Source organism: Osmerus eperlanus, chromosome 21 (assembly GCF_963692335.1).
Source record: "Osmerus eperlanus chromosome 21, fOsmEpe2.1, whole genome shotgun sequence".
Classification (NCBI taxonomy): domain Eukaryota; kingdom Metazoa; phylum Chordata; class Actinopteri; order Osmeriformes; family Osmeridae; genus Osmerus; species Osmerus eperlanus.
Window position 1 is genome coordinate 8112233 of NC_085038.1, and position 24169 is coordinate 8136401.

General features: G+C 40.2%; 1 protein-coding gene across 4 annotated transcripts in view; it reads right to left on the reverse strand.

Moving 5' to 3' along the window:
* Positions 1 to 24169, reverse strand: part of spry2 (sprouty RTK signaling antagonist 2) — a 203684-nt gene that overhangs the window by 176045 nt on the left and 3470 nt on the right. The window lies entirely within an intron of this gene.

Genomic DNA, 24169 nt, shown 5'->3' on the forward strand with positions numbered 1-24169 from the left:
ATTAAAATCCAGAACTCAAATTAACTTAGTCACCTCCTTCATCAGTAATATTGGACGTTGTGCTCATCAAGGGACCTGTTGATAAGGCAGTTCTTTTTTACTTCCCTGGAACATAACCTTGTCAGAAGACATCTTTCCTGGAATCCATTGTTTGATGGTGCCTTTTGCCCTTAGAGTAGCCTGTTAGACTGTGCTGTGCCCTTTTATCAATGTAATGATCAGACTGCACACAACAGACATGCCTGTGACTTTGGTGCCTGGAATGTTATGTGACTGCTCAAAGCCTTGTGTGTCAGATGTTGCGGGTTTTTTCTGGCGCGCAGCAATCCTGACACCGCTGGAAGCCATCTCTCTATACACATCACAGCCAGCCTGCCAGCCAGCCAGCCTGGCTGGAGTGGCGTGGAGAGGTTCTGATGTGAAGTCAAGTCAGAAGTCACGTTTATTTTATGTTTTTTTTTTGATTGTTCAAGCATTACACGTCGGTTGGACAGGATGCCTATCACAGTCAGTACACGTGACAGGTGCTTGACAAACCTGAAGGAGACAGCACATGTGATGATTCAAACGTGAATGTTTCTTAAAAGGGTTTCTTCCAAATATATCGGGTCGGGGAATAATCCCTTTGAAAGCAGAGGAATGTTTTTCCTCCCAGTGTACTGAGGTAACACAAAGTAATTTGCCATCTATCTCGTGTGGGCATCTTACTTGACAGTCGTCTTGAAAGATATGCATGTCCTGCAGGTTATGTACATATCTCACACGTTGAATAGAAAAGAAGCACAATAACCCGGGACATGTTTTCACATTATCTGATCTGTCTCTGAATGGACATTGAGATGTGGTTAAGACATGCAAAACAGTTAGGAAAGCACTCCAAGGACATTGTCCTGAAAGATGGCTGATCTTTTGATATACAAAATAGAAAGTGACACAGACCTCAGTTTAGTTTTTCCAGGCATCATACCATGTACTGTAGATACTCATACGAGAGACTGCCCTCTGACTGACAAAACACTGTCTATTGTAAAAATGAAATGTTATCAGATCTAATTGGCTCAAAGGAACAAGTATGATACTTAAGAGACACTCAATTTCATGCCTCCCAATCCCTTTCTTTTTTTCCAACCAACAAGTTATTTTGTGGGATAGCACAGCCATCTTAACTCCAAAGCCTTAAGCAAGACACATTAATCTAATTGCAATAATGTTTGCATCATTGAGCAACCATTGTAGATGAAGGAATTATGGCACCCCAAAAAATTCAGGCCTGCCATAATATTCTAGTCACATGTACAGCTAATGAATTTCCACCATTGAGATCAAATATGAGATGTAAGAGTAATGACTGACTAATGAACCCTTCTGTCTTACTCAAAATTCTCCTTCCCAACTTTTTGGGAAAGGAAAGAAAAAGTTGCAGTGGTGTCATTTTTTTCCAGAGCTGTAGTGTAGTACCAAATAAATGGACAGTGTCCAGAAGGCTGACATTTTGTCCAGCTACAGTATCAAATGAATGGCCAGTGTCCAGAAGAATTACATTTTGTCCAGCAATAGTATCAAATGAATGGCCAGTGTCCAGACGGCTGACATTTTGTCCAGACAGCTCTGGAAAAAATTGAGAGACCACTGCACCTTATTTCCTTTTTAAAAAATTAGATAAGGAAAGTTTTAAGTGAGGAACAGAAGTATTCAATTTGCAGTGGCCTCTTAAGAATGGCAGTTTAGCAGTTGCTTTGCAAAGACTGGATTTGCTGACAAGGTAAAATCCATGATGAATTGATTGCTCCATTATACTACTTTGTAAGTGGCACTCATTATGTATGATTTTAAATTCCGTCAAGACTATTATTTTTCTAATTAGATTAATCCTTGTCATTTAATGCTTCATTGATGTCCAGACAAGTCATTTGAACAAAAATGATTAGCATTGTTACATTAATGCGAGGCTTATAACCTCTAAGCTAAAAAAGGTCACGCCTTTCAACAAAATCAGGGTGTACCTCGTCGATTCATTACCTTTCTCATCAGCAAACACCTTGATATAACTGCGCAGAAGATTCACAACATCTACAGACTAACAACATCTACAGACTCATGCGATGAGTCAGGAAGCCAACTTAGCAGACTGACCTGGCCTCTGGCCTCTTCACTACCCCCACACTTACTGACAGCACACGTTCTGTCCCGCCTGCGTCCTTCGGATCTGTTCAGTTCTAGGGCCAGCGGTTTTTTCTTCCCCAGACTTGGACTTCCAGTCCTTGTGACATTTGAAGGTATTCAACATTCCTGTCTGACTGGCAGAAAAGCCTCCATCACAGTCCAGCCAGGGAGTGTTTACAGCTCCCCTTGCACCCTGACATTTCTAGTGAGTCAGCAGCAGGCTGTCGCTTCAGCTCCTCCTCTTGGAGGAAGTCAGTACCACCTGAAAGTAATGAAAAAAGTCACAAGCCGACTTCGACCCATCTGACCTAAGCCTCGGCAGCTTTGTGGCAAATGTATTCATCAGGAAATCTTCTTACCTATTCAGAAACCTAATTAAAAAACACATTTGTATGTGGTATTTACTTTCAAAGTACACTCAGTTATTTGAAAACATGACTGGACTAAAGTGTCATATGAATGTTTGATGAATGTTAACAGAGTTCTGTTTCACAGTATTCTGTATTACTACAGTGACAGCACAGCCTGTACCCACCCCCTCAAATATCTTAAAATAATACCACCTTAGAGCAATGACAACATCTCTGAAAGTACCAGAAAGTGCCAGAGTTGCTTGTGTCTACACTGAGTCATTATTTGGTATTTAATGTTTAAGTTCTAGAGAAATTTAAGAGATTAAAATAATAACAACTACCAGAATAACAGCCATTTGCATTTATCATTGAGGACCTGCAGTTTGACATCTTTAGTTGTTATTTTTAGATGAATTAATTGCATTCAAAGAACTCCAGTCCACCATCCTTCTTTGCCGTTGAAACATATGGGATTGATATTCTCAAGCCTCAATGAGGCTAAATCGAGATTGTTTCAAGTTCTCTGCCGAATAGGCTGATGGCCAAGCCACAGTTTTATTTCCCACTGTTTGAATTATTTCTGACCCAGATTCCAGTGCAGGGCCCAGGATGTGTGCTGTCAGGGATCTACTTCATTCTAAGTGTGGCGTGCACACTTCCTGTCCTTTCATACATGGCACATACAACGGAAATATATCTGCTAATGTAGCATCAGCTCTGACAAGGTATCTCCTCCTGGAGACAGTAATGAACGGGGTAGGAAGAGCATCCATCAAACAGAGATAAACAGAGAGAGGAAGAAGCAACCTGCAACCTGTAACTGCTAGACCAACCCTTTGACTCAAAGTCAGAAAATCCAGTCAAACTTGACAAGAAACCATATGTGAATTGAATCCACATCCATCCAATCTTAGCCTCTCCAGTTTAGCAGTGAAGCACCCATTCCCTTCAATACCGATTCTATTGTTGGCAGACTGCAGAGTGCATCAACGGGTGTGAGGGCATTTAGCTTTGCCTTGCTGCTGAGTCACGTGAGCCGTTGGGTCTCATTAGTGTATTTGCAGCTGCAGCACCACCCGAGTTGTTCTGTTTAAGAGAAGGAGTTATCCTTTCTTCATGTCTCCATATTAGCTGGATGGCAACTTTAACTATTCACTGTCAACTTGCCTCCCTATTACGGCATGTACCCTTCCTCACACTGTGGCACCGCTCCCCAATTATTATCTCAGATGAAATGTCTCTGGTCCCTTGTCATTTGGCCAATTATCCTTTATGAAGAGAATAGGAGAGGTAGTAAAGCCACCAAACTGTTTTCTTCATAACTCACATCTACCAACTGCAATCCACACATACCCATAAATCCCAAGTATATTCATGAACAGTTTGGGATTTTAGCATCTTTTAACTCATCAACACTCTTTGTATCATGTAAAGTGGTGTATTGCATGTGCTGCATCTCAAAAACTGAACCAAACCACATGCGGTACATGGTCTGCATTTGCAATCAGTGTCTCATATATTCAGATGGATGTAGCCATGAGAGTACACATGATTTCATGCGATAGGTCCCCAATGAGCACTTTGGGTATAGTGCGATGCACAGGACAACATGAATGTTATCAAATGAGTGCACATTAACTTTTAATGCATCTTTTGCAATTGCAAAAACCCAACGCACATTAAATGTGAAGCATTATTCTCCTTCTGTTTATCCTTACCATGAAGATAAAGCGATACACAGAGTAATAATAAACGGGGGGGGGGGGATATCTAGTCAGCACAAAGCCTGTTGATAATGTAACAAATCATAAGCTAAGCAGACCCTTCACCTGTAATTGTGTAGCGCTGTGACAGTTAGATAAACAACACTTTATCAAATACACATCTCCCTACTGTCTCCTTTACTGAGGACTTGCCTCACACACAAAGGAGGAATGAGTGAGAAAACGCTTCATTTACATAAGACAGATTTCAAAGTCTGTTTAACTGGAACATTCAATAGAGTTTTTTTTCACGCATTTCTCTGAAACTGCCGGAAAGGTTCATGTCTCATGACTCAGTGCCGGGTGAGAAACGGTAATACCCACTGAGGTAATATTAATTTCTTTGGACTGGCAGTTCTATCTAGCTCACTCCGTTGCAGATATTCGGTTCAGAATTGGTGGGTTTATTTTATTGAGATTTTTTTTTTTCATATCTGAACAGCCTTACTGTCTGTATGTATTTACCCCAGCCTCTGTATTTGACTTCAGGGTTCTTCTTTGCTCAGCATTCATATGTTTCAAAGGAGAAAAGCTTTACAGACACTTGAAAGTCCCAGTGCCTCCGCTCATGAGATTTTTGGTTCTCATATGCTAGTTTTCACTTTTTCCGCCCCATTTCTGATCTCAGGAGAAAATACATGTGTGTACAGTGTGCAAAGACTTCCAGGAACATTTTGATCAGTGATTTCTGCAATTATTTGGGGAAACTTTGAGGGTTTTCTTTGATTTTTCAAATTGTATTTACTTAAATTTGTTTCAGATAACTTCATTCACTCTGGAGACAGAGGAAACAACATCGTTATTGGCCCCTGGGTATGAATTATAGAGACAATATGACAGAAAGCAAGCCGGTTTTCAGCACAATTCTCACAAGTTCATATCACCCTCCTGACAGTTCCCTGCTTTGCTGCTCCCCTGAACTGAAGTAGATTTTCAGAGAAAAAAGTCAAAACTCCTAGACATCATTTACATATGAATCATTGATGAACCATCTACATCTGGCTTTTTGCTCATGGTGACATATAGCTTCACTTTGGTATTCTCTCATTCATTTCAGCAAATGGAGACAGATTCCATGCATTTCAAAACCAAGAACAGCCCTTCCCCTTAGTGATGTTATGGGGCTATGTATCCCAGAATTCATTAACATCCACCGAAGCTTTGAGGATGATCGCAGCTTTGTTCAAACTGGGTTCTAAAAGATTACTTGGGGACTTTGATCTGCAACCAAGCGGATTCTGATGACGAAGGATAAACGATGTGTGCTAAGGATACATCAATGTTTCTTTAGTTTTTTACCTTTAAATATAGACCAAGTTGGTCCAGAAAACTATTTGTATCTGACCTAAAAACTGAGCATTGTTTGTTCCAGAGGATTTGCACTGTACATTTTGAGACCACAGCTGCTACTTTTGTGTCTTGGCTGTAGGATGCGAGTCATAGCTCCATACTCACCAAAGCAATACTTATTTGACCAAATGCATTTTCCCCCAGTTAGCAAGAAGCTTGCATGTGATACATGGGAGGAGAATAGTTGTCAACCTACATGACCAGCCAACCAACTTGAGTGACATTTAACCCATTACCTTTCCCAGCATATCAGCATCCACACATCCTATAAGCAATAAAAAAAAAAACAGGCTCTCAAGTTGTTGGGAGGAGCGAGGGGGTCATGGAGAGGGCCAAGCACCTTCTATATGGCTGGGCTACTGTCTCCCTGCTTGCATCCCAGCTGCTGCTGCTCCAACGCCCTCCAGCCTCCTATCTCTCATCTCAGGGAACATCTGCACAGTGCTCCATCCAAGATCTCCCTGTCTCAACTGAGCTGGGTACACATAGCCTTAGGAGCCCTGGCCAATTGTTCTAGGCTGCTGCCCCATGCATAATACTCAGTTGTGTGTTCACATAATTTACGATTGTTTTAGTTTGTGGTTATCTGTTTACTGTTTCCTAAATAAATAGTTGATGCACGGTAGGGACAACCTATAAATAACATGAAATAACACAAATCAAAAATGTTTTACTGGAAGATATTTTGTTGTAAAGATATTCTGAAATATGTTTGGTTCTGCAATTTGACACTGTCAAACGGAGTAAATAACTGAAATATTAGAATATAAACCATGTGTTAGAGTAAATTAGACCTTTGAGCTCTATTCATCACCATCCAGAACAAAAAGTCATGTGATCTTTTTGGGTCCCAGCGCGGCTCCTGTGGCACATCTGATCCCTTTTGTTCCAGAGCGTAAGAGGGCCAGGGAAAGAGACAATGTCGAGAAAGTAAACGATACTTTACGTTGCAAGGGGTCTGAGAGAACCACAGAGGTTATAATGAAAAGAGGCTAAAAAGTCTGTCTGGAACATACACAATGGCATTTCAAGAGGTCACGGGCTGTCAGATCCAGGCTACTCACCAACTATCTAGGGCACTTATCTGTCATGGAACTGGATAGACAGGAGTCTTTTAAGGAGTATGTCACTTTGAAGACATTCCTGTTTGTCGCTCCTTCTCCCTCCACATGACGTCCTGGACAGCACATGAACTTGAATTGAAGTGTCATGTCTCTTGTGCTCTTTGATCAGATGTGGTCTATTGTCTGACTCAGAACTAGTCAGGAATTGCCTAGTGATAGCCCCCTGCTCTGGTAAAGTGAGCTGTGAGCCCCCTCTATGCTTTGGCAAACAGTGGGGGCTTTTGTGAGAGGCACACATTAACATGACTGCTCGCTTGCACTCTATGCAGACCAGTGTAGATCCATCTAACAGCAAGGGCAGTCTCCCACAGATTCCAACAGGCAAATTCTGTATGTCGAGAGAGAAAAAAAGGCAGGAGATCCTCGAACCTGATTAGGGTATCCCTCTCTATGTTTGGAGGGACAAAGAATGCCCATATCTTGTTCCCATACTCTGAACGTATCGCCATTAACAGAGTCATACAACACCCCACCATCTCATTGCAGCCAATTAAATTAATGAATGGAGAGTTTTGATCTTGCTGCGATAGAATTCTGGCATATTTATTCTGACAACAACAGCCTAATTATATTTTCTGCACTGTGCATTGTCAAAGCCAAAGGAATGGACACTACTGTTGAAAAATTGACATATCTACTCTCAATATCTTGAAGCAAAAAAACTGCAGTTTTTTGCACAAACGTTTTTGAAAATTGGATTGCAGGGTATAGCGTTCTGTATGGCCCAGAATATTTTCTATTGAAATAAGTATACTTTGGAATGGAGAAAAAAGGAGAAGCAAAAAATGCTTACTGTGTTTTTCCACATAGCACTCAAATGTGTCACCTCAAAGTCAGAAAAATATTAAAAAGGTGTGTACCTTGGCACTCAATGTTCACTTTGCATCTACTGCAGCCACAGCCTTGCTCTAGTGGAGCTGCTTTGTCTTCTTTTTTACTCAATACTAAGGCCACCAAACCACACACTCCTCCTCCTCTTTATTTTGGCAATCAACCTGTAGTTTTTTTTCATGGTCTTACAGTAGACATGTCTAGTCCCATTGTTCAGGATAAGTGAGTAGAGATATTAACTTTAATATATATTAAAGATATTAAAAAAATAAATATGGGTGTCTCAACTGCCATGTATGGTAAATTATTGGAGTTGAAATGTGGACAAAGAGTTTACATGAGAGTAGTCACAAAGAACCTAGGATCTACAGTAGAAACAGACATCTCCAAGGCATCCCTTGGGTCTTCATCAGCCACTCATCAGTCTCTTTACAGCAGTTTGTGTTTCACTGGATTTGATTTGGGGTCATTTTGTCAAACTATTGACAGTATTTTCTTTCAACTGAAAAATTGACTTTGCTCTCATTGTGGACACACAATCATGAAAGTAATGCACACGTGCACAAACACACACACACACACACATCTACTACCTAGCCTGTTTCCTTCTATCAGATATCGCATGTCCAGTTTAAGGACAGACTGTGGTAAGACAATAACGAACATTCAATGACAGTGGGGGGGGGGGTAATTTTCACAGATTTACTGTGAGCCACCCCCAACTGTAATAGTGAAAAAGTATAACAGAAACTGCAGTTTCTCACTGACATCCCTTTCAGCTACTGAGGATAGTGTCTCAAAGGCCACAAAGTCCCTCCAGGGCTCCTAAATACAGCTCCTGAATGTTCACCTGGAAAACTGGCTGCTAGGTGGGCTTGCCGTTCAAGCGTAAACAAGCCCCCTTTGACCCCGCAGGGTTATAGTTCACCTCAAGCTAAAGGAAGCCTGAAGAAACACTGTCATTCAACCTTCACTGTGCGAAAAGAGTACTTTCACAATATGTCAGCAAGGTTTATGATCCCAATTCAGGTTTAATAGCAAGATGGCTTTCTGAGTGAATTTGTCCTGAGGCTTTAACCTGCGTACCACATTCCTAGTCAGGCTATTAGATAAATTGCAATGATTAGCTTGGCCATGATTCATTAACTTGCGACAGCATGACTTCTGGAAATTCAGGATGTCTTTTGTGGCATGCTGGGTTGTAATTGTGGTGTGTGTACAATGCACTTTGTCGTTGCTTGTTCTTGGAAATCCAAACACGTTTGTGTACAAGAAGAATGGGTAACACTTTATAATAAGTCCACGCTTTTTGGCATTTACAAAGTGTTAACTAATAGTTAGTTAATCCTTTATAAAACATTTTGAAACATTAACAATACATTATTAAATAGTTAATAAGCTTATTATTAAACACTATGTTGATCATTAATAAACACTTAAAAATTATGTATTTTATTCATAATACAATTCATAAGGTGTTTGATAACTGCATTATCACACTTTATAGACAGCTTGTTAATATAGTTGCAAACCAGTAGTTTAAAAGGTGTTAATGGTACATGAGTTGTTATAGAAAGCATTAGCAAATGGTGAACAAACCATTTACATTACCTTTATAAAGCATGAGTAAATAACTAACAACATATTTACGTATGTCTTTAATGTATGCCAAGTCGAATACAGGCAGTACACTATGCTTTGCAGATATCTTAACAACAATTTTATAAAGACTTACTAATGATGCAACTTCTGATTAGTAATGCAAGTTATAAAGCATTTACTAACTGTTAGTTAAGGCTTTTGTGTGACCTAATCTAAAGTGTGAACTATTTATGCCTTATTAAGCATTTATAGAAAGACTATAGGCCTATAGATGTTGTTTTTTAGAAGAAATAGCTGTTAATTTATTTACCTGGGTAATAAAATAGTATTTTATTTCCATTAAGAAGCAATACAGTAGAATTGGTATAGGCCTAATTTTATTTTCCAAAAATGGCTGTAATAAACTGGAAATGTTTAGCTACTCCTCGGCAGGTCTGCAAACGCCTTTGAAAGCAGAGATTTGTTAAAACGTTCAAATCGTTTTAACAAATTGAGGCGACAAAGCGTTTGCTGACCTGTCGAAGAGTAAACATTTGGTTTCTTATATACTACAACAATACGTGGGAAGATCCCAAATCAAACACTGCGAATCTGGAGCAGACGCCATCTTGTCAGAGCAATCAGCTGCAGTTGTACTGGTGACGTCACTACAACTCCAAGGCAACATATCAACAACTCTTTTGAGAACGTCATCTGAACCAATAAGAACAGCATATTGGTTCAATTGCAACAACAGTACGAGCGTTCTGATTGGCTAATGGGTAGTCATGCCAGCCGCGTATTAAGTGTTTATATCTATGCGCGTATTGACCTCATCTGCGGTCTGATACGTATTCTTATTGCCCTCCGCTGATGTCATCTTCAAAATGAGCGAGATCGAGGAGTTTTACTATCCAGATGACAATGAAGACATCAACAGTGACAAGGAAATTCTTAACTTTCTAAAAGAGCAGACAAGTGTGAACACAGAGAGATAAACGACAAGCGCTAGGCAGATTGCTAGGTTTGGTTGCTCAGATTTTAGATTGGTTGCTAGGTGCTAACACCTGAAACACACCGTGAGAAGACTTGAGTAGAGCTGAACAAAACGACATGTTTTAAATGAAAAGAGCTAAAAATGCCATATAATAAACAACTTTCTAACCTCGACCGTTCGGTCATGCCGGGAAATATCAAACTGAGGTTTTAACGTATCGACCGCTGTCACTCTCGGCTAGTAGCGTTAGAGCTAGCTAAGTAGTTAGTAAAACACATGCCTGTCATTACTTCAATAAAATAGTAATTTTGTGTATCACATTGTGTTGTGTCTGTTTCCTTTTGAGAAACTATGTTCAGCCTTTGTGAATGTGAGGTTCGAGAATGGAAAAGAATACCTTAATAAATAACTTATAAATGTTTAATAAGGCATAGATAGTTCACACTTTAGATTAGGTCACGCAACAGCCTTAACTAACAGTTAGTAAATGCTTTATAACTTGCATTACTAATCAGAAGTTGCATCATTAGTAAGTCTTTATAAAATAGTTGTTAAGATATCTGCTAAGTATTGGTGTACATAATGTATTTAACTTGGCGTACATTAATTAAAGAAATAAGTAAAGAGTTATTTACTCATGCTTTGTAAAGGTAATGTAAATGGTTTGTTCACCATTTGCTAATGCTTTCTATAGCAGCTCATGTACCACTAACACCTTTTAAACTACTGGTTTGCAACTATATTAACAAGCTGTCTATAAAGTATGATAATGCAGTTATCAAACACCTTATGAATGGTATTATGAATAAAATCTATAATATTTAACAGTGTTTATTAATGATCAACATAGTGTTTAATAATAATATTATTAACTATTTAATAATGTATTGTTAATGTTTCAAAATGTTTTATAAATAATTAACTAACTATTAGTTAACACTTAGTAAATGCCAAAAAGCGTTGACTTATTATAAAGTGTTACCGAAGAATGTTTAGGTCAGATTGGAGGTTTAGACAAATTCAGTTAAGATAATCATCCATTTTCAACAACGTACACAAAACGGGAATCCTGACAATCCACCATCTTTAAGTGTTGCTCCATACGACATTGTGTGATTATTGGGCGGTATTTTTGAGTGCACCACAACACACATGCCGCATGTGAATTCCACATCAATGAAGTAAAACTGGATGAATACTGTACAGTAGTAACTACTAGTAATTCTTCCTAGTCTCAAATGTTTTCCTCAAAAAGGCAAAACACCCTAACATTTAATAGAGTGTGAGTAATAATGCCTTTTAAAATAGATTTCAATGAACATTAATTGTTCGTTAGTGCAATTGATTTGAAACACCCCATAATTCTAAATGGGAAATTGGCATATCCCGTTAGACATACCAGATGCCTGTCTTTGTAATCGTTCACCCTCTGCCTCCCATCTGCCACTGTTTCACTGAGCTCAAAGATCAGTATCCTTAGTGCCTCACAGCCACCTAGAAAGGACTAAATCGAAAATGCATTCTTAAATCCTTACTTTAGGTTGAGGGATTAACCCAGATTAAGATATCATATAAATATAATCTGACTAAATCACACATTCCCCAACAATTCTCAATTTTGAGTTTACATTGACCATAGATACTGTACTTTTTAAGGAGAGAGACAATGAGGTAATCTGGGGTTGTGGAGCCTAGTGACCAGAGTGGTTGGTGAGACCACAGAGGAAGCACCTAAAATAGGGGGAATCAGATACACAACCAACATCAAAGCATTGTAAAAAAATCTATTAAAAAAAGGAAACAAGTACATTTTAAATACAATTTCTCCAACCCCACCACACAATTTGTGGATTATTTTTTGGACTTTACGGAATTTACATGTTTGCAAAAACTTCTTTACAGCTGGAGGCAGTGTTTGTGGAGGAGGGTTGGGGGGTTGTTGAAGACTAGGCTTGTTCTCTCAACCTCTCATCCAAAACAACATGGCTAAGTGGGTCAGCATTCCATTTCAAATGCTCTACTTTGGAATTGAAGCTGCACATTAGACAACCATGAGGCTTAGCAGGGTCACGCACATTTGACGCCGTACAAACCCTAAACACATGAGGCGTGTGTTCTTAGGTGCGAGAGAGACACACTATACAAAAGCTCGAGAGGAAATCAAAGACACTGACAAAGAGATAGAAAAAACTGGGACTGAACTAGTAAAGGGTTAAAGGAAAACTATGGGTATATGGACAGACTGTTCAAACAGTCATGGACATTAGTCCATAAATTTCTCTGTCTGTGTAAACATGATTCGTTAAGTGCCAAAAGGTTCCTACCAGTCGCTGGACTGTTATGGGAAAGACAGTTGGGCTGTCGTCCTGCCCTCGGTTTTTATAATTACAGTTTTTACCTGGCACAAACACCACAAAAGTATACTGTCTCCTGCCAACAAATTCCATTTGACAACCTTCAGTACTGAAGATGTGTTTCCCGCGCCCCGTCCCCCCACATGTGAGCAAAAGTCCTTTCTGACTCATTCTGGTTCAAAAATAGACACTTTATTACCAAAGTCTGCTTAGTATAGGATGCATTATGCATACTGGCTGTATAATCGGTTCATTTGCAAAGTGCTGTACTATTACATTTACATTTAGTAATTTAGCAGACACTCTTATCCAGAGCGACTTACAGTAAGTACAGGCACATTCCCCCGAGGCAAGTAGGGTGAAGTGGCTTGCCCAAGGACAAAACGTCATTTTGCATGGCCTGGAATCGAACTGGCAACCTTCAGATTACTAGCCCGATTCCCTAACCGCTCAGCCACCTGACTCCATACTATATGTTACCATGTCAGTGAATCAGACTACATTATGTATTAATCACTTAAGACACAAAAAGGACAAAATCCACATGAGCACTCTTCAGCTCATGGTTAACATACTGTACAAATGTCTGAATGTTAGGAATCATCACGCCTCTGATTATTCAAGTTCAAGTCTTTTATTGTCAGATGCACAGAACAACACAGGGTCAGACTGGTCACTGAAATTCTTTAGACAAGAAAACGCAAAGCAACCTGGCATAACATATAATATAATAAACCTCCTAAATATACAAAATAATAAACAAAACAGTATACTAAACCTATAATACACATAATATCCTATACTAACCTTATAACTATAACTAACCTATAGAGACAAGTAGGGTATTGCAATAGTGCAACCAGTAGCTGAAAGTGCAACCAGTAGCTGAAGTGACAGTGTGTAAAGTGACTAGTGTGAGTGTCGACAGTGCATCAATGTCCATATCAATGTTCATTCAGAAGCCTGATGGCCCTTGGAAAGAAACTGTAGTCCAGTCTGCGTGTGCGAGACCGAATGCTTCGGTATCGCCTGTCAGAAAGCAATGGGGTAAAAAGACTGAAGGATGGGTGGTAACAGCCTCTTAGGATCCTGCCAGCTTTCCTGAGGCGTTGTGTGTGGTAGGTGTCCTGTAGGGCTGGGAGCCTACTGCCAATGATGAACTCAGCAGACCGGACCACACTACGTAGGGCCTTGCGGTCCCGGTCTGTGCAGCTCCCATACCACACTGTGATGCAACCAGTCAGTATGCTCTCTATAGTGCATCTGTAGAAGTTAGTCAGGATGACCATGCCAAACTTCAGTCTCCTCAAGAAGAGGCGTTTCCGAGCCGCTTTGACCACCTTGTTCGTGTGAGCAGACCAGGTGAGATCACATTGCTGATGTTCACCCCGAGGAACCTGAAGCAGCTGACCTTTTCCACTTCAGATCCGTTGATGTGTCATCTCCTTAGTCTTGCTGACGTTGAGAGAGAGGTTATTGACCTGACACCATGATGTCAGGGTATCAACCTCCTCTCTGTAGGCTGACTCGTCACTGTCAGAGATGAGGCCCACAATGGTTGTGTCGTCAGCAAACTTAACAAGGAGGTTGGAGCTGTGCGTTGCCGCACAGTCGTGCGTGAACAAAGAGAACAGGAGAGAGCTGAGCACACAGCCCTGGGGGGTGCTTGTGTTGGTGATCAGTGTGGATGAGGTGCGGTCACCGATTCTCACCACGTGTGGCCTCCCCGTCAGAAAGTTGAAGACCCATTTGCATAGGGAGGTGCTTAGTCCCAGGTCCACAAGCTTGGAGACAAGTCTAAAGGGGATGGTGGTGTTGAATGCTGAGCTGTAGTCAATGAACAGCATCCTCACATACGTATTCCCTTTGTCCAGGTGGGAGAGAGCGGTGTGCATAGTCAGGGTGATGGCATCGTCTGTAGACCTGTTTACGCAACGGTACGCAAACTGCATAGGGTCCAGGGTGGGAGGCAGCAAGGACCAGATGAATGATTTGACTAGCCGCTCGAAGCACTTCATTATGACCGAGGTCAGTGCTACCGAGCGATAGTCGTTCACGCAGGTGACCTTGACCATTATGTACTCTATGCAGGTTAAGGTACAAACAGTACCATGGGCTTTATTTGGCAAACAATGCTCCTGTTTCAAGATGGCTGGTCCAGGGAGGTTGACAGTCTTGTGAAATGGAATTGAGAAGCTGAGTGCTCCGTGTTGCTGTCTCAGTGAGTGGGGAAGATCATCTTAGGGAGGCAGCACTGTGAGAGAAACGGGTTAAGCCAACACAAAAGCAGAGCAGAGACAATAAAGGGATAACATTTGCAGCAGGCTTCTCTTCACGGCGCTGTTATAATTAGCACAGACGCATGGCCCGAGAAGGCCACACAAACGTGCGAGCATGCATCTGCACCAATGAAGCCGTGTTGAAAGATCAGAACTTGCTGAAATAACAGTGTGTGAAAGTGAAATATGTATACCTTTGAAATTTCAACCCAGTCTCAACAATGCAATGATAAACTGCTTCCTGTGATGCGGTGTGAGCTGAATATCACAACAAACAGATTTGGTTCTGTGTTTAGCACCAGATGTAAGCCACATGTGAACTATTTTGAAGTCAACACATTTTCATTGCAACATGTACAAAAGTCTTTTGTACATGTTGTGTGGATGACACAGTAGGAACACAACTTGTTACTAAACTTTCTTTATCACAATGGGAATTAACTTACCAATATTTGCCTGCAAAAGCCTCACCAGCATGGACACTGAACCTACATTGAAGGCTAACCCATTCCACTTCCTCACATATGGAAATGTTTTTAAATAACATTCAAAAGTATAGCACGTAAACATTCCAGCAGCATTGTAAAGCACTTTCTTCTGTACCAGAGCATGTCACATAGCAATCTTTTTTCCATTATGTTAACATTGTTTCAACAAGGTCTTTGGAGAGTTTGAATCATTCAACAAACCAAGACTATCTATTCGCTCTCTCAGAACATCTTAGTCCGTTTTTGAAATTTTAAGTTTAATTTCCAAGGACATAATTATTACAGGTAGGAATAAAAAATGATAAAACCATTGTAGTTTTGTACAATTCAGCTTGGGAAAACACCTCATGCACATAATTTTTCCATAACACCATGAGTGGAAAAAACAACATAGGCAGTTGGTACTTCAAACAACTGGTAGAGTCTTTACGGAGACTTCAATGTGAGTGAATAGGTAGGATAATGTGCATCATCCTGGTGCAGTGATCCCCTGAGTCTAAGTTACTGCTTTCCCTTTGATACAGCTCTTGGTTCTTACCATAAAAGACAACAACCACAATGTTTAGAATCCTGTACCATCAGTAAGTATCTAGTTAGACATCCATTTGGCTGGAGTTTCCCTAAACAGCTATCAGGATGCACTTTTGGGAATCCTCTCTGCAACATTTCAAAACCACAGATCCCAGCCATAAATACAGGTCTTTAATCCGCCAGGTCCTGAATCGCACTGGAAAGGATAACACACTTCAGTAAGAAATACAAGCCTCTAATGCCAACTCAAGTTTCAGTCCTCTCATGTTTTCCTTGTGTCTCATTTCAGCATCCTGGGACTGAGCACAACCATCTGTCTGGGTCAAATTGTTCGTCTTCCAAATGTCTGACTCCTTAGTTGTGATATTCCCAAAACCTTCTAAAAGGATTTTGGATTGACCATAAAACATGCATTAACTGAGGTTATAGACTTTTTGCATTACTAAATGTATCATTTTGTTCCGTTAGGTAATTGACTGGCATTGTACAGTATTGTTTTTGGAAAAACCTTTTCCAAAAATTCTCCCTAGAATTTCTCAACATTAGTCATTGTTAAATCATCCCCCAGACAAAATAAGAGGCCATGATACACTAACGAAACAGTTCCAGGTGTGGCAGAGTAAAAGTCATATTTCAAGTTGACATTACAGCCATTATTTTTTTCAACATGAAAGTAGTAATGATTCTATGGATCTTACTGACTCAGGTAATTTCATGTATTCCTGTTTATTCAGCCAAAGCAAAACAGATGCTGAAAAACAAAAGGTGACACCAGACATTGCTGCCACTACAATACCAGGCCAAAGCACACTCCCTGGAGTCATTGGGGAAAGTTTTTTTACCAAAGTAGTACAAGTATAAAAAAGGCCTCTGGTAATGTCAGAGTCTTTAGAGCAGCATAGATGAGGAATTTTAATGCTAGCTCTGCAAATCTCTATGACCTGCCTTGTACCCAGAGAATACCCAATCTATATACTGTAAGGACAAACAATACACTTGTCAACTTTATTTATGTCCCGTTCACGTACACAATGTGTTGCCCTGAAATCATCGTCAGTCCTTAGGAACGACAACAGGAAGTGTCAAATTGAAGAATAAAAAGCATCACGCCAACAGGATGAGTGGCCTACAAAACCTTCCCCTAGCAAATGCTAAAATAGCCAAAAGGGTGTTCATTTAGTCTCTCATACTTTTCCATATCTGGGTACACATTGGCATGACTGACCCACAGTCCTGAGGACAGGCTCTGGTCCAAATGAGAGATGCCACAATGCATTACAACTGCACTGTGAGTCAGAAGACAGACTGACCCTGCCCAATTACTGTAGACGTGAGGTTTGATTTAGACCTGAGGCTTTGAGCAGTGCTACCTTAATGTGGGATAAACACAACTCTGGGATGAGTCTGTCTCTCTCAACTGTCACGGATACATCAAAAAGAAAGTGTCCTCATCAGGATATGTATTTAGGGAGTAAGACACCGGCGTTGCTAATAAACAGTAAACTCCGCATCCTGTCCCAACAACATTGTTGTTGAAAGCGGCAACCCAGGGTGGAGCTGATTAAGGTACTTATGTTACTTTACTTGTGCTCAGCTAATGTATTGTCGTTAGGCTCCCTAAAGTTGAGGGTGGCTCACCATAATCACCGTAAATGCAGGCTGTCACATCAAATTGCATACTTCAACTAGCAACATGACAATCTGCGAATCTTATATAATATAATAATAATTATATATATTATTAATAATTACTTAAAAACATATATAATTATTATACTCCCCAACTGCTTCTTAATTAAACAGGACACAATATTTCACATATTCATAGGGCGTTGATTATAATGACTATTATAATGACTTCCATGTTGCACTTCACTTATTGCACATCCATTCGTTCAGATGTGTTGTCCTGTATGCTGTACACACTTAACCGGCATGCTGCCAACTTATAACCCGATCATCTTGAAGCAGGATGTCACTTCGGCAATGGAAAGCAGTATCCCTTTCATGCCACCCCCAGGTATAGACCTTTGATATGTTCAACAGAACCCAGACCTGTGGAATGCTCCCCAGTTTAACTTTCACCCTCCGGAGAGTTCTTCAATGGCTAACATTACACTGGCAGAGTACACTTCCCCATCCCCAGCAAACAGGCTCCCTGATGGACTTGCCAGGTATGGAACTACTATCCTAAAATACACAACGTGAAATGTGAAAAGCTAATTAGTCTCAAGTAGTTAAACCTACCGTTTCAAATGTACTTCAGTTTGGAATAAGTAGGTTCGACAAATCGTGACCCAAGATAACACAACACTGCATACAATTCTACTATATGATTTATCTGTAAATTGTTTGCATGAACATACGAGTGTCTTAAGTTCAAATGAAACTAAACGGCTGTTCATACCTTAGAAGTGGAGAAAATGTCTGCACAACATTTAAGCCTTCAGCATTTTCTGTAGGGAATAATGGGTGTTTAAAGGCATGCCATTCTAATCCTGTAGCAACTAGATTGTGATTCAGATGCAGCCATTGTAAGTAAATCAACACGGGATGCCAAAAACAAGAACATCCAGAGATGAAAAAAAGAGGTCATTATGTAAATCAAATTAGCGTAGCCAAATTAGTATTCCATGCATTTTTAAATTGTAATCTGTGGCATAATTGATTGCAGTAACTCCCTTGCAAGTAATCCCCATCTTCTCCTGAAACTCCATGCAACAAACATTATTTCCTGAGGCATACTTCTGAACAATCTCTGCAACTTGGTCTCTTAATTGACCAATAATCTTTTCACCCAAAATCAATAAACATCTCAAATTTGTACAGCGTTGTATTGCAGACCTGAAATAGTCAAACACGCCTGTGACTGAAACTGTGGTTTACACCCTGGGTTAGTGGAAATTATTCTACAGAATCTTCTTACCAATCTTTCAACAAACTGGTAGAAATGGTAATAGTTGAGAGCAGTTTTGACTTTTGATATCAAATAGTTTGCTAAGACTACAGAGGAACATCTGACCCAGAAGTTGTGCAAAGGAGAGGACATTTAGCAAGAGATAGACATCCATATTGAGTGAGGTTTAGACTGAACATCTGGCCCTTTTTTGCTTCTAGTTGTAAAAGATAGTTACACACTCTGAAGGAATTCTAAATTGCAAGCAAGGAAAAACTCAAACGTTTATACTGATAAGCAAGGCAAATACCTAATAATTTATTTCAGATGTCTTACAGGGTAAAATCTGTGAGTTATTTACATTTCATGTTTGATTGAATGCTATTTGAATCATCATGTAATTACAAACTGTGCAGCAATGCAGTAAACCCTGATGTTTGGTTTCCTTTTTGATTTGTTAATGGTGCAGATATTACATATGCTTCATTTCTCACACAACAGCTCCCCACATTCTGAGGAGTATCTTCAACAATAGACTCATTTAACTGCAAATGAGCTGAGAGAGAATGAAAGGCTTTTCAAAAAAACTTTTCTAGTTTTAACGTAATGAATTGAGACTCCTTCCCCTCAAGGCAATATCAAATGAGGGGGAAGCCGACTTGAAAGCTCCCGTCCTCTCGTTGGGATGCATTGTTCCAGCAACTTGATGAGATCCACTTCACAAACATCATACATAATGGTTAAATTGTCTTGTTTAATCTACAGGGTTCTGTCGTGTAATTCTGGGTGCATATGTTGCAAGAGATGGTGGCCACTTCATATACATTTACATTTACATTTAGTCATTTAGCAGACGCTCTTATCCAGAGCGACTTACAGTAAGTACAGAGACAATCTCCCCGAGGCAAGTAGGGTGAAGTGCCTTGCCCAAGGACACAACGTCAGTTGGCATGACCGGGAATCGAACTGGCAACCTTCGGATTACTAGCCCGATTCCCTCACCACTCAGCCACCTGACTCCCCTGCATGCATATACATGCATCATGTAAAATACGTTTAGCCTACATGTCTTACAGGAAGCCAAACTGACATTAGCAGGGGAAGAATGTAATACTCTAACCACAGACAAATCTCATTAAAAGCCTGTATACCATGGAAAGCTTGAATACAAAAGCTCAGTTAAACAGTTGATTGTAAAGCATCTGTTTGGTTATTACTGTGGTTGCACATGTCTTTATTCAGCCTTGCAACAGTTAAATGTCTGATATATTATGCTACAAACAGTGAATTGCGAAAGACAATTACACTGTGGAACACTGGGATCCACCTTTAAAGAATTATCTCTCAGCAAAACATGTCATGACACTGACTCTTGAAGTCAGAAGTCAAAAGTAAAGTTTCAAATGTGTTAAATACACATAGAGAAAGACACTGAACAGGGTAGAACATATTCATACTTTATTAGCTTTCTTATGCAATATTAGAACCAAAAGAAGACCTCTTTATTACAGACTACAGACTGAACACATCCAATGTGATAGCTTGTTTGAGTTTCTTTAAATAGACATTTATATTGCTGGATGTTCTTATGAAATAATGTGCTATTTACAGTAACACATTATTTCTGAAAAGCCTGAAGGCTTTTTGTAACTTTGAATACAGAATTTCGACGTTTGATCCTCTCTGCTACGGTTTATATTTCCGACAAGTCTTGACAGTATTTTAAGTCCACCTTTATAATGTATCCCATTTTTTAAAGATGAGGATAACCTTTAAGTCTGGAGTCAGTGGATCTACTGCTATAACTGCAAATGCGTGATGCACAGCGGCTTTTTGGAGAGGTCAGTAGCATGTGGCAGGAGCCCACAGCTTAGTATGCTGTGATCTGGCAAGTAGACAAGCTGAAAGGGCACTAATCCTTATTTTACCCCTGAACTCCGTCACAAAAGGACGATTCAAAACAAATATTGTCTGCCTTCACGAAGAGATCCTTCTCACAAATTAATGACGGGGGGGGGGACCTTAACTGTTTAACCCTTGTGTTATCTTCGGGTAATTCTGACCCATCAGTCATTGTGACCCACCGTCGTATTGCGACAGATTTACCGCATACAAAAACAAAGTGAAGCATTTTCTTTTAACAGCTAGGCTGTCTCAGACCCCCCACATTGCAAAGGTTAAAAGAAAATTATTTTAATTTGTTTTTGTATTGGGTAAAATTGGGTAAACACAACGATGGTTCGTTATGAACCTTTGGGTCATGTGACCCGAAGGCAGCACGAGGGTTAAAGTTGTTGCTCGGATGTGAAAGTGTCAGGAATATTAATCTATCAAGCATCGCACAGTCAGTGAACAAGTTTAACCCTCGTGCTGCCTTCGGGTCACATGACCCAAAGGTTCATAACGAACCATCGTTGTGTTTACCCAATACAAAAACAAATACAAATTATTTTCTTTTAACCATTCCAATGTGGGGGGTCTGAGACAGCCCGACAGTTAAAAGAAAATGCTTCACTTTGTTTTTGTATGAGGTAAATTTGTCACAATACGACGGTGGGTCACAATGACTGATGGGTCAGAATGACCCGAAGATAACACAAGGGTTAAGAAAGCTTTATTGCTTGCAGCCGGCCCACAAGGAGACAAAAACATCGCACACCATTGTGCTACGAAAGGATCATTGTTTCTTTTAGTGAGCTCATTCAAACATGAATACAGCACCAACGTATCAAATGATGAATTCCTTCCTTCAACAGAGGTGTCGTACGTCTTAAGGGTCTGTGAGCATTATGCTGTTCATGTACCTTGCTTGATCCTGTTGAGGTCTGCATTTTAATGATGCTCTGGGCGACATGCATCACGCCAGCTCAGATCTGGCATGGCTGACATTGATATTCATGAAGAGCACAGGTCATTTAGACCAGAGCTGGGGAATTATGTCAAAAGTGCAGAGTAGCACAATAGTGTTCAGAGATGCCCTTGGTGCATCTCCACAAGACAGTTGACAGAGGTCAGACTGAAGAAAAACACACTTCATAACCATAGTCTGCTTTTAATGTAACGTTGTCTGCCTTCTGTTTGTCACAGAGACTGTATCTAATAATAACTTGTGAAGCATCTGAGGGCTGTGTGTCAAATGTTAAAAAAACAACATTTTATGCACAACGACAATTTAATTTGCATGCTCCATAAGCCTTGAAGGTAAGGTGTGCAACATCCACTCCAGACAGGCTGAGCCCAACGTTTAATACCATTTGATATATCTTTGTTGAATCCTCTTAGACCCTGGTCTGCTCTACATGCTCTGCTGTATCTGTCTGACATCAGGGGGTTTGCCATATTGTCTGACCATGGAACTTCCTTGTCTTTGATCTGCTGTGTATTTGAGGGGCTTTCTCATGCGGTCATGCCAGATGACCACAGATTGCTGTCGATTTCAAAGTGATTGAGCCAATGAATGGGGAACAGTGTTCACAGGAAATGCCAATGAGGGTTTCAAGATCCTTTTCAAAACCCCGCCAGAGACATGACGACCAGGACAAGGCAAATTGACAATGATGTCACCAACTTCTCCATGTTTGGATGTTTTCGTCAACATAAGACTGTAAAACCAATACATTATAGGACATTTTAAAAATATGATCAAATCAATCAAAATAAATTGTGTAGACTGCCCAAAAATATTGGAAAATTATGAAACAACAAGCTGATTACGTTGCAACACTATTGACCACTACATTCAGCATGTTTGTCAAACGGTTCATAATTATTAAAATGTTATGGTGTATGCACAATATCAACGTATATGTTGGCAAGTTCCATGAGGTGGGAGGTCGTTGATAAGTCTGTTCCCCACTGCAGGCTAAAGAGGACCGCAGTCTGGTTCATTTCAACTGTTAAATGTTCTAAAAATGGAAGGTGTTTACATCATGGGCATCGTCTGTGGCCATATGGACAAGAGAATCTGTTTCCAGTCACTGCCCAGAGACTGATCTGTTTTCGCTTTTGCCTTCAAACATGACTTATGGTTCCCATTGGCAAACGTTTACATGATCAGGAAGTTCAGCAAAGGACCAGGTATCTGGCGTCCATCCCGTGCCTAGGTTGTAATGCACCCCACTCGGGATAAGACTCCTATTTTTACAACTTTGTTCTCTATAAACCTTAAGGAAAGTGCTTTTGAGGACTAAACAATGTCTCTTCAGTTGATAGCTCTAGTCAAAGAGATAGTTTGCTTTTCCAACACACTTTCTTAGAGTTTTTTTTTTTTTTGGTACTCACATGGGCTTCAAGCTTTTCACATCCCCTCCTGCCACTGCTAGAGTCAAAGATCAGTGGATCATGTGACAAACCTGACAGCCTTCAGCTCTAGTTTCAGGAATGAGACACCTGGGCCATGTCCCAAAAGTTTAACAAGGCTTATTCTCATCACTGTGTGTACATGTTTGAAAGTGATCAGTTTGTTGAAAGCTAATGAAGTCTTAAGTGTGAAATCCCAAATCAGCTAATTCACTGGCTTGGTTAATGAAAGAAGCCATTTTATCAAATGTGTTATGAATTACAAAAGGGATTGACATCAAATATTCAGAATGTGATGGAAGCAGAAATAGCTTATTTAGGCACCTCTCCATCATCCTCTTAAATGTATGTTTAATAGATTCCCTTAAACGAGCAGCTGAATGCAAAACAAACTGATACGGGATAATGACTCATGATTAAGGAATGGTTTGACATTCGTACGGACGATCTAAAGAACCACGTCCCCAGTGGCTTCTCTAGTTACCTCCCAATGAACATGTCATATGGAACACTCAGACACACTTTACATTACAATTGTAACAGGTAATGGCTTTGTAGGTGAAAAAAACTATGCTTTCTCTCGCCAGAGATTGTGAGCCATGTAGGATTACCTAAGGCATTCAGAGGCAAAGGGGCAGTAGTAGATGGAACAGGTACCGCAGATAAAGGAGCTTGTGAAAGTATCCAAGATTAAATATAGAACAATGTCCCATATTCACAAGGCCATCGGGGAACGGATGAGGTCAATAGTATTGAAGGGGGAAGTGTGCTGTTGAAGGCTAGTGTCTGATTTATTGTCCTTCTCACAAACCCACAGAGCCTAACTGTGTTTATCAACTCTTGTACTGGGTCTTGGGATGGAATGTTCCCTGTGTCTTGGGAGCTTCTTAGTATATGAACTAAGTAAACTCCATGGAACGTTACACAGAATATGACATTATAGAGTCCTGTTGAGGCCCACACTGTTCCCTGCCTTGACTGCAATTCATCCCATGTTATTTTAATCAACTGAAAATGCTACCTCATGCTGACATTTTACTTCAGGAGTTTTGTTTAGATGGGGAAAGAGGCAGCTACCTGTGCTATCTGGGCCATGGTAAACATTCTTAGGATACGTTTACTCCTCTGGCTCATATAATCAACACAAGACGATGTAACCT